At 39.4% G+C, this 11,634-nt stretch overlaps 1 pseudogene; it reads left to right on the top strand.

Annotated features, from left to right (window-relative positions):
• The first annotated feature begins 6,344 nt into the window (after positions 1-6,344).
• Positions 6,345-10,796, top strand: LOC129690316 (heterogeneous nuclear ribonucleoprotein F-like; annotated as a pseudogene).
• Positions 10,797-11,634: the final 838 nt, after the last annotated feature.

The raw sequence follows: 11,634 nt of genomic DNA, 5'->3' as shown, positions 1-11,634 counted from the left end.
ATATGGAATATTACTCAGTTATTTGAAACAAGGAAATCATGAAATTTGAAGCCAAATAGTGGGAACTAGAAAAGATTGTCCCAAGAGTAATGTAACCCAGAAGCAAAAAGACACACATGATATATACTCACTCATAAGTGTATATAGGCCATATAATATAGGATAAACATACTAAAATCTATACTCCTAACGAAGCTAAACAACAACAAAAAGACCCTAGCGAAGATGCCATATACTCTTTCACAATGAAAAATGAGACAGGGAAGTAGACTACCACAGAGGACCTCTGGAAGACTCTACCCAGCAAGGTATCAAAGCAAATGAGCCTGAGACTCATAGCCAAACTTTGAGCAGAGTGCAGGTAATCTTATGGAAGAAGGGGGAGATAGAAAGGCTTGGAAGGATAGGAGCTTCAGATGGAGACCAACAAAGCCAAAAAAAAAAAAAAAAAAAAAAAAAGCCCTAGGGGTCCTGAAGAGAATGATACTTCAACCCAGGACAATGAATACTGAGTATCTAAAACCCTGGCTCAAATATAGCCCAGAAACTCATTATCCCAGTGCCCTCCCCTGTAAGGGAAGCAGGGGCTGTCTCTGAGATGAACTCAGTGACTGGCACTTTGATCACCTCCCCCTAGAGGATGCAGCTTTGCCAGGCCACAGAGGAAGACAATGCAACCAGTCCTGATGAGACCTGATAGGCTAGGGTCAAATAGAAGAGAAGGATGATCTCCATTATCAGTGGACCTGGGGAGGGCCATAGGTGGATAAGAGGGAGTGAGGGTGGGCTTGGGAGGAGACAAGGGTGCGGAGCACAGCCAGGATACAAATTGAATAAATTGTAATAAATGAAAATAAAACAATAAATTAAAAAAAAAGGTTTTTTTTTTCTTTTCCTTTCTACTTCAACATTGTAGCAGTTCAATCTCATTGTCCAGTAAGGTTTTTCCACTACACAAAATGCTTTCTAAAGCTGCACATATCTGGTGGCTCAACCAGCTTGAGGATAAGATGATACAAAAGTGGCAGGTGTTGACACCTTCTGAAAGCCCCACTGAAGCACTCCTTTCCAGAGTCCTGAGACCCTCTACTTCTTCCTGCCTTCTTAAGTGAACCTGTCCACAGAGGCTAAACAGCATCCTGTTGCACAAGCTATACCGCACTGTTCTCCCTGCTTTGTTTTTCTCTGCACAGTCACTGGCATCCAAGATGAAAAAGGCTGTGTGAAAGAATTAGGAAGGAATTTTCAGAAGAAGACCGTTTCCTGATTATACAATAATTTTGACGGAAATGTAAGCCTGAAGAAAAAATAAAATAAATGTTTTTCTTTTTATATATTCTTTCTGTTGCTGTGATAAAATAGCGTGGTAACAAGCAGCTGGCATGAGAGCGAAGGGTTTGGTTGTTTTTCCCAACATTTTAGGTTTTAGTATTAGAAAGTGAAAGGTTCAGGATAACATCAGATGCAGTCAAGAGCAGCACTGAATTCGTGGATGCTGTTTGCTGGCTTAAAACTTCTGTACCTCCACTCTTACACAGTTCATGACTCATGCCTACGGAATGGTACTGTCCACAGTGGGCCTCACATAGCAATTATCAGTCAAGGTAATACCCCACAGACATGTCTACAAGCTGATCAAAGGTAGATAATCTGTCATTCTTTTCAAAGGTGGCTTTAGGTTGTATCAAAAGGGCAAAGTTATCAAAATAGTTTTATATTGCATCTATATTATCCTGTAATTATAACATTAAACAAATTAAAATAAATACACACCCATGGGATCAGATGTATTTTATACAAATATAATACATTGCTTTGTTTTTAAATTTCTTTTTTAATTTTACAAGTTTTCATGGAGATTCATTCACATATTAAAGTAGTGCACAAGGTCGCAGTTTATATAATGTATATGTAATAAATCTGTGCATGCATGCAGATGTTGAAGTATTTTAGTCACAAAATTAACTGAAATGTGTCAGTGCCTTAACAGTTAAAATAGGTGATGGATGAGTAAATTTAAGAAACACGTAAGGACATAGGCTAATTTCATGAACCAGCTCCTATTGCTGCTGTTAACAGAAGTACAAAATACTAATTGCATTTTCCTTAATCAAGTATTTAAAATATTTGCAAAAGAATCATAAAATTAACCAAAAGCAATTATTAATTTTTATATCCATAAATTGTTTCATATTTTCTATCAGAATGTGCCCATTGGCAGTAAGAGATGGCACTTTGACTTCCATAGTTTTAAAATTCATCTTCCATAAGGTGTGATGGTCAGGTTTTTATGTGTGCATTAGTAAATAGCTCAGGGTTTAAATAAACATTTGCTATTCATAATCTCAAGAAATAGGACCACGGATTTATGAATGCATTTATAAAGCATGATTCCCAAAGTCACTGATGAGTAAGAAATGATTTTTTCTCACTTTATTAAATACCATATGCTATTATAAGCAGCCGTCAAAAGACCATGTTTCAATTTTCATGAGAATGTAAAGGAAAGATAATAAAATATAATTGATTGATATTTGCATTATTACTAATATTTGTAATAAGCCTGGAGGACTTTAAACTTCGTTCAAGAAATGAGTAGTTCTTTACAATTGATTTATGAAACAATAAAAATTCCAATTCTTAATTTTTGCCAAATTACAACTAGATATAAACTGCTCCATGAACAAATAACATATTGCTTCTAAAACTATGAAAGAAATGAATCCTTTGCTAGAGTTATGACTCAGTGTGTCAAGTACGACCTAGTAAAGTATAAAGACTTGAGTTTTGTTCCTAAGAATTATTTGGAAATATTAACAGTCTGAACCTCTAAGCTAAGCTCTAAGAAAAGGGTGAAGGCTCAGATTTTTTTAAATCTACTTTATGAATTCCTTTTTCTCCCTTTGAAACCTTTAGCCTAGGTAGAAGAAAAATAAGGTTAATAGGAACAGCAGATGTAGACTTATTTAAAACTGATTCCTTGAGGTGATTCCACTTTTCTTACTCAGGATTCCAGCAGTGCAGCCAACCAGCAAAGAGCAAATAGAAGCGGAAGAATAAATCAGCAGCAGCCTCATCGAAGGGTCGTCTGTAACATTTCTCTTTAGGAGAGTCTCAAAGTCTCCTCTCCTCTCTCTCTCTCTCTCTCTCTCTCTCTCTCTCTCTCTCTCTCTCTGCTACTTATAACCTCTTAGCATCAGCACAAGGATACTTTCCAGCTGACAATCACTATGTGCCCTCTCATAAGGCAGTTTACAACTTCACAGCTAATGAAGATCACATGCCTTCTAAAAAAGCTGTTGATAATAAATTAAATATCATCCCGGCCTCCTGCACTTGGGATTACAACAAAAACATGTTTACAAAATATAACAGAGTTCTTAAAGAAACTAAAACTTCTACTACAAATGAGAGACTGGGAGACTCGGTGGTCTGGAAGGTTCTAGCCTAAGGATGAGATCCAGGTTTTGTGAGGGAGATACCAAACTCCTGGCAGTTCCATGTCCATGCACTGGTGACTATATGCACATGTGTGAGTATACCCACTTGTATGTATGATTGTGTGTGCCTGTGAACATGAAGCCATGCATGCACACACACATACAAACACACATACATACACACACACCACAAATTATTATTTTTTAGATTCTATTTGTATGACATCTGACTAGGCACCTCTGCCTTTCATAGTCTCTTAGATAAGTCAGGTGTAATTCTGATCCAACTGCCATTATATGTTACATGGCCTTTTTTTCTCTTGCCGCTTTTAATATTCTTTCTTTGCTCTGTACATTTAGTGTTTTGACAATTATGTGGCATGAGGATTTTCTTTTCTTGCCTAATCTATTTGTTGTTCTGTAGGCCTCTTGCCTGTTTATAGGAATCTCTTTCTTTAAGTTGGGGAAATTTTCTTCTATCATTTTGTTGACAATATTTTCTGGGCCGTGAATCTGGGAATATTCTCTTTCTTCTATTCTTGGTTTTTGTCTTTTAATAATATCCTTGATTTCTTGGATGTTTTGTGTCAGTAATTTTTTAGATTTAACATTTTCTTTGACCATTGTATTGATTTCTTAGATTGTATCTTCTACATCTGAGATTATTTCCTCCATCTCTTGTATTCTGTTGAGAGTACCTACCTCTATAGTTCCTGTTTTCTTCTCTACTTTTTCCAACCAATGCCTGGCCCAACTTGATACCCACCATATGGGAGAGAGCTAACTCCTGACGCCATAAATGATACTATGCTATGTTTACAGACAGGAGACTAACTTAACTGTTCCCTGAGAGCCCCCCAACTTCAGCAGTTGATCGAATCAGATGCTGAGATGTACAGCCAAACACCAGGCAGAGCTCTGGGAGTCCTGTAGAAGAGGAGGAAGGAAAGATAGAATGACGGGAAGAATGTTGCAAGAAGTCAACTAACGTAGACTCATGAGAGCTTATAGAGACGGGAAACACCAAACAAAGTGTTTGGACAGTACCTAGGCCCCATACACATATGCAACTGATGGGCAGTTTGATCTTTATGTGAGTTCCCTAGTAAGTTCAGCGATTGCTGTCTGAGACAGGGACTCTGTTGCTTGCTTTTGTTCACTTTGCCCTAGCTGGGCTACCTTGCCTGTCTGTAGTGGATGAAAAGGAGCTTAGCCCTAATGTAACTTGATATGTTGGGGTGGGGGCTTCCCCTTTTCTGAGGACAAAGGGAAGAGAGATAGGGTGAAGAGGGATTGGAATGAGAGACCGGGAGGAGAGCAGGGGGCTATGACCAGATATAAAGTAAATATATAAATTTTAAAATATTTTAAAAGATTCTACTTGTATAAATAATGTATCCTGTTCATTTAGAAAAGTTTCCTGATGTACATTTAAAGGAGTTTACTAAAGTGTTCTTGGCATCCTCAGCACACAACTGTATTCTGAGACAACTCCCAAAGATTCCTAACCTTGATCATATGTGCATGAGAAGAGGTGTTCTTTGTTATTTAATATTGTTCATGAAGATTTTCATGTTTACCTAGAAATACCAAAGAGTAGATATGTTAGTTTACTCCGATAGCCATGTGCTTCTTTCCTTCATTTTCATAATTGCAGTTCCACTGCATGCTCCTTGCACTAGGAATTTTGCCACCTGAGAGCACAGAGATGTTCTTCCATTTTCCGATGTTCAACATGAAAATCAGAAACAGTTTATTTATGTGACTTTTGTATTAGTAAATTCTAAGTAATATTAAGTTTCATAGTTACGGTATGTTGGCATAGGGTGTAGTTTCATAAGATTTACTGACATCTGAGGTCTAATATCTCTTAAAATCCTTTAACATACTTAAAGTTTTAAAACATCTTACAAAACTGTTAATAGTACTTTCTCAGTGTTGTAGTTGTGATTTAGTGTAAAGAAGCCCTATAAAATATCAATTTATATTGTAATTTCTTAGAAAGCAAGCAGGGTATATCAAATGCTTTTTGTTATTTGGCTGCACCGATACTAAATAAAAATAAGTGTCATATCATTATGAATAAATAAAAATGATCCAGTAAGTTATTGAAGCTCTACATGGAAAATACATTATTTAGAAAGATGCAAAATGTTTCTAAAAATGTGAACAGGCTAAAACTTTAGTAATGAGTAATTCAATTCATTAAACAGAAAATATTTTGACATCATCATTGCGTTCACTTAAAATCCATTAACATGACATAAATAAGAGAATAAACTGAAGCACCAGGAAATTTAGTACATTATTTCTACTGCATAGTCCATCACAGCCTTTGATGTTCTGCATCGTGTCCCATCTAGTCCTAAAGGAAGCCTCTCTGATGATGACTGGACAAGACCCCAGTCTATGAGTATAGCAGAATATCATTAGGAATTACTTCATTGACCTTCCTTCCTTCCTTCCTTCCTTCCTTCCTTCCTTCCTTCCTTCCTTCCTTCCTTCCTTCCTTCCTTCCTTCCTCCATTCATTCACTTTGACCAGTTATGTTTGGCTCCACCCTAGGTATCTAGGCCATCCAGTTTCTAGTTCCTGTCTATCCAAGCAGTGTGCTCCCTCTTGTGGACTGACCTCAAGTTAAAGCAGACATTAGTTGGTCACTCCCTCAGGTTCGGCACCATCTTTGCCCCAGCATATCTTGCAGGCAGGACATATTGTAGGCCAAAGTTTCTGCAGCCATGCTGTTGTCCACATTATTCTTTTGGTAGCCTACAGAGTACCTTCCCACACCTAGGAGAGCAGAACATATAGTTAATGGCCCCAAGCATGCACCAGCTTGACCTCGTCATGTTCAATGTGGTGTGAGGATGTTGTCCTCTATGACGGGGGCTCAGATGTTCTAGTATGAGCCTGTGTGGCTTGGAATCTCCACAGGACTCCCTTGGCCAACAGTACAACCAAACGCAATCCAGTGCTGCCACTGGAAGCCTTGCCTGGCTGCAAGGTGTGGCCAGTTTAGAGTCAGCATGCCCTGTTACTCGGAGTTCTCACGAGGATAACCCTCGTAGATTCCAGGAAGTCTCAACTGCACTAGGGTTCCATACTACCTTCTAAACATCCTTCCCCCAATTTCAGTTGTCTCTCCCCATACTCTCTTCCTCTATCCCATCCCTGCCCCCACCTGATCACTCCTGCTCTCATCCTCATGTGCTCACCGTCCACCTGAAAAATTTATTCCATTTCCCCTTCAGTGAAAAATACATGCCTTTTCCCTATAGCCCTCCTTTATCCCTAAATTCTCTGGGTCTATGGATTGTAACATGATTATCATTTACTTTATGGCTAATATCCACTTATATGTGGATGCATAAAATATTTTTTTGGGTGGACTGGGTTACTTCACTCAGGACAATGCAACCAAATATATCCCCCCCAAAAATAAGATTTTTTTTAGTTCCATACATTGGTTTGCAAATTTTATAGTCTCATTTTTTAACAGTCAAATAACATTCCATTGTGTAAATGTCCATCTTTTTTTTTAAGTTTTATTTTTCTCATTAGTTACATTTTGTTAATTCTGTATCCCAGCTGTATCCCTCCTTCCCTCCCCAGTCCCACCCTCCCTCCCTCATCTCCTCCCTGCCCCTTTCCAAGTCCACTGATAGGGGAGGACCTCCTCCCCTTTCATATGACTACGTTTTGTCAGGTATTTTCAGGACTGGCTGCAAAGTCCTCCTCTGTGGTCTAACAGTACTGCTCCTCCCTTGGGAGGTGGGGAGGTCAAAGAGCCAGTCATTGAGTTCCTGTTAGAAATAGTCCTTGTTCCCCTTACTATGGGAAACCAATTGATGACTGAGCTATCACGGGTCACATCTGAGCAGAGGTTCTAGGTTTTATCCTCTTATGATCTTCCGTTGAGTGTCCATCTCAGAAAAGACCCTGTGCCAAGATATGTTTGGTCCTTGTGGAGTTCCTATCCTTTCCACATCAAACTCTCCTTCTTTCGTATGATTCCCTGCACTCTGCCAAAGGTTTGGTTATGAGTCTTAGTACCTACTTTGATACACTGCTAGGTAGAGTCTTTCAGATGCCTTCTGCAGTAGATTCCTGTCATACATTCAATGCATATCCCATTTGTCTTTCTAAATGAGGATTGATCATCATACCCCATGTCCACTTTCTTGATTATCTTCTTTAGGTGTATAGATTTCATTATGTTTATCATATGTTTTAGGTCTATATAATCGAGTATATTCCATGTTTGTCTTTCTCCTTCTGGGATACTTCACTCAGAATGATCTTTTCTAGATCCCACCATTTGCCTGCAAATTTCATGATTTCCTCTTTTTTGATTGTTGAGTAGTATTCCGTTGTGTAAAAATACCACAACTTCTGTACCCATTCCTCCATTGATGGACATCTGGGTTGTTTCCAGGTTCTGGCTATTACAAATAAAGCTGCTACAAACATGGTTGAGCAGATGTCCTTATTGTGTACTTGAGCAAATTTTGGGTATATGCCTAGCAGTGGTATAGCTGGGTCTTGAGGAAGCACTATTCCTAGTTGTCTGAGAAAGCGCCAGATTGACTTCCAAAGTGGTTGTACCAGTTTACATTCCCACCAGCAATGGAGGAGGGTTCCCCTTTCTCTACAACCTCTCCAGCATATGTTGTCACTTGAGTTTTTCATCTTGGCCATTCTGATGGGTGTAAGGTGAAATCTCAGGGTTGTTTTGATTTGCATTTCCCTGATGGCTAATGATGTTGAGCATTTCTTTAAGTGCTTCTCTGCCATTCTATATTTCTCTACAGAGAATTCTCTGTTTAGCTCTGCTCCCCATCTTTTAAAATCCTATCAACTTATTTACAGTGTACATTAGTGTTCAACTTACTCTGTCATGGTATTTCTACTCTAAAATTAATGTAGACTGTGTCTGGTCTTCCTGAAGATTGAAGACAAAAAGAAGATGTACTTTGAAGTCCCAAGAGCCCTCTTCATTTTTTTAAAGTATTGAGAAGACTTGGGGTTCTTAGGTTTCATTACTTATTAAGAATATGTTACTTCTGCTTTCCTCCATGAGAATTTTTTTCCTTTAATCAGTGTTTTCTACAAAAGGCACCTGTGATGTTTCCTTAAATTACAAAAAAAAAAAAAAAAATGCCTAAGCTTGTGTGACAACAACCGTGCCAAATGTCCACAATATAGCACCCTGAGGGATGGGAGGGCTATGTGGTCAAACTCTGTGGCCTACCCTGGTCTTGCTCAATGAGGAGATGCAAAATTTTATCTGACTGCCCAAGTCATAATGGGGTCACAAGTGTTCACTTTATTTATACTAGAGAAGGTCCCCTGGGTAGTGACTTGTACAACTTGAATCAAAGATGATATAACATTGGCTCTCAAGAAAGACAGGGAAAGTACTGGACACATATTGAGGTGCACAAGTCGCAGCACTGAGATGGATTGGGTGTTGAATCACAGTGGTACAAAGAGCACTGATAATGACAATAATGGATTTGTGAGGCTTCAGGTACTCCATTTTGATGCACAAAGAAAGAAATCGTTTATCCTATATTATATGGCTAATATCCAGTTATAAGTGGATATATACCATATATGTCTTTTTGCTTCTGGGCTATGTCACTCAAGATCTTTTCTAGTTCCTACCATTTGCCTGCAAATTTCATGATATCCTTGTTTTTAATTGCTGAGTAGTATTCCATTGTGTAAATTTAGCACAATTTCTGTATCCATTTTTCAGGTAAGGGACATCTAGGTTGTTTCCAGATTCTGGCTATTATGAATAATGTTGCTACTAAATTTTAAAATCTATACTCCTAAAGAAGCTAAATAAGAGGAGGACCCTAGAGAAGAGGCTTAAACCTCACTCAGAAGGGCAAACAGGATAGACAACGGGAATAGAAGAAGACAAGGAACAGGGATGGAGCATTCCACAGGGGGCTTTTGAAAGACTCTACCCATTAGAGTATGGAAGGAGATAGTGAGACTAATAACCAAACCTTGGGCAGAGTGCAGGAAACCTTATGGAAGAAGAGGGAGATAGTAAAACCTGGAGAAGACAGGAAATGAACAAGGAGACTAACAAGGCCAAAAAAATCTTTGGTCCAGAGGGTCCTACAGAGACTAATACTCCAAACAATGACCATGCATGGAGAGGACCTAGACCCCCCCTCCTCAGTTCCCAGTGGGTTCTCTAGTCACGGGGGCAGGGGCTGTCTCTGACATGAACTCATTGGCCATCTCTTTGATCAGCTCCCCCTGGGGGGTGCAGCCTTGCCAGGACACAGAGGAAAATGGTGCAGCCAGCCTTGATGAGACTTGATAGGCTAGGGTCAGATAGAAGGGGAGGAGGACTTCCCCTATCATTAGACTAGGGAAGGGGCAAAATGGGAGAAGAGGGATGGAGGGTAGGCTTGGGAGGATATGGAGGGGGCTACAGCTGGAATACAAAGTGAATAAATGGAAATAAATAAATAGGAATTTTTTCAATTCTTCTCAGGGTTGGAAATTAATCAAGAACACCTTCATTGTTGACTCTGAGGGTATGATTAAAGAAGAGACCTTCACTTAGTTTGCTTCACATGGTTAAGATGACAAATCTCAAAGCTCTTGGAAAGCCCAGGATAGAATAGGGTACATGAATATAGAAGTGATCAAGAGCAGTCAGGGGGAAGTTAGGTCATACTCTGATCCACTTCTCAGACTCATGCTGTGCAGAGGCCTGGACCTTATGACAAGTCTGTCACAGCCCAGATACATTGGCAGTGTAAAACAGGAAGGCTTGGATAGGATGAAGTCTACTGCCTATCATGCAGAGTCTGGGGGCTATGAACACTAGAGTAGCCTCAGTAATGGTTATGCCTTCACCCCCGACCAGTTTGGAAAAGATGTCGGCTACTATCTCTCAGGAGTACATGAGCACAGTGATTTCACAGTGCAGAGCACCCCATGCCACTGCCTCCACGTGAGAGTGTTGCCCTACAAAGCAATGGAGAACATTTACAGATGTCCACTTGTGTTCACTTAAACCTTTGAGAGTGCAAAATGAGACTTGCCCTGATGGAAGTGGGTCATAAAAAGCCGATGTTGAGTTTTCCACCCATAAAAAAGCAGTGGCAGCTAAGCCAATGAAAAGGGCCAACATGCAAAACAGGCATATTGAACTCTCCCTGAATTCAACAACAGGGGATAGCAATGGGCCTTATAGCAGCCAGGTGATGCAGGGCAGATGAGTGTGTCAGCCGTACAGGCAACTTACATTGGCGCAGGCAATCAGTGAGCTGCTGTTAAGGCACCTCCTACAGTGGTCAGATCAGTATCGTGGGATATGATTAATATTGTAGGAACATCTGAGGTATCTCAATCAAAAGTTTCATAGGCAGCCAACAATCAAGACAATCTAAAAACTCCAGAATAAGTTTGCAGACATTGTTTGCACCACAAGTTTGTGGAAGCTGAATTTAAAAATCACTGTTTTGGACTACAGATTTTAGTATGTTTATTCTACATAATATGGCTAATATCCACTTATAAGTGAGTATGTACCATGCATGTCTCTCTGCATCTGGGTTGCCTCACTGAGGATGATCTTTTCTAGTTCCCACCATTTGCCTACAAATTTCATGACTTCCTTATTATTAATAACTGAGTAGTATTCCATTGTAATATTACATTGTAAATGTACCACACTTTCTACATCCATTCTTCAGTTGAGGGACATCTAGGTTGTTTCCAGATTCCAGCTATTACAAATAAAACTGCTATGAACATAGTTGAGCAAAGGTCCCTTCTGTATGGTTTAGAGTCTTTTGGATATATTCCCAAGAGTGGTATAGCTGGATTTTGAGGTAGCACTATTCCTAATTTTCTGAGATAGTGCCAGATTGATTTGCAAAGTTTCTGTAAAAGTTTACATTCCCATGAGCAATAAAGGAGGGTTCTCCTTTCTCCACATCCTTTCCAGCATGTATTGTCACTTGAGATTTTGATCTTAGCCATTCTGATCAGTGTAAGGTGATTTGCTTTTCCCTGATGATTAAGGATGTTGAACATTTCTTTAAGTGCTTCTCTGCCATTCAACAAAGAGGACCCTAGGGAATATGCTTAATCCTCATTCAGAAGGGCAAATAGTATAGATATCCAGCAGAAGCTGGAGGAAACAGGGAACAGGGCA

This window comes from Psammomys obesus, unplaced genomic scaffold (assembly GCF_907164565.1).
Source record: "Psammomys obesus unplaced genomic scaffold, mPsaObe1.curated_primary_1811, whole genome shotgun sequence".
In the NCBI taxonomy this organism is placed as follows: domain Eukaryota; kingdom Metazoa; phylum Chordata; class Mammalia; order Rodentia; family Muridae; genus Psammomys; species Psammomys obesus.
This window is presented reverse-complemented; position numbering and strand designations above follow the sequence as displayed.